Raw genomic sequence first — 716 nt, forward strand, 5'->3', positions numbered from 1 at the left:
GGAAGGCGGAGGCGGAAGGATGGCCGGAGCCCAGCAGGTTGAGGCCGCAGTGGCCGAGAGCAGCCGCTGCACTCCAGTCTGGGTGACCAAGTGAGTCTCCAACTCAAAAAAAATAAATAAATAGAAATTAAAAAAATAAATAAAACTCCCTTCTGGCCAGGCACACCGGTTCATCCTGTCAGGCCAGCACTTTGGGAGGCGGAGGCAGGACCACTTGAGCCCAGGAGACTGAGACCAACCCGGGCAACACGGCAAGACTTCATCTCTACAGAAATCAAAAAACTGGCCAGGCGTGGTGGCATGTGCCTGTAGTCCAGCTACTCAGGGGGCTGAGGCAAGAGGATCACCTGAGCCCAGGAGGCTGAAGCTGTGGTGAGCCGTGATTGTGCCACTGCACTCCAGCCTGGGTGCGAGACACTGTCCCAAAAAAGTAAAAACAGGCCGGGCTCGGTGGGTCAGCCTGTCATCCCAGCACTGTGGGAGGCCGAGGCGAGTGGATTGCCTGAGCCCGCCGGTTGGAGACCCACCTGGGCAACTTGGCAAGACCTCGCCTCTACAATAGATCAAAAATTAGCCAGGCGTGGTCGCGCGTGCCAGTAGTTTCGGCTACTTGGAAGGCTGAGGCGGAAGGATCGCCGGAGCCCAGCAGGTCGAGGGGGCGGTGGTGGGGAGCAGCCACTGCACTCCAGTCTGGGCGAGAATGAGACTCCAACTCA

The sequence above is a fragment of the Carlito syrichta genome, unplaced genomic scaffold, assembly GCF_000164805.1.
Source record: "Carlito syrichta isolate Samal-C Ts95f unplaced genomic scaffold, Tarsius_syrichta-2.0.1 Scaffold135569, whole genome shotgun sequence".
Lineage (NCBI taxonomy): Eukaryota > Metazoa > Chordata > Mammalia > Primates > Tarsiidae > Carlito > Carlito syrichta.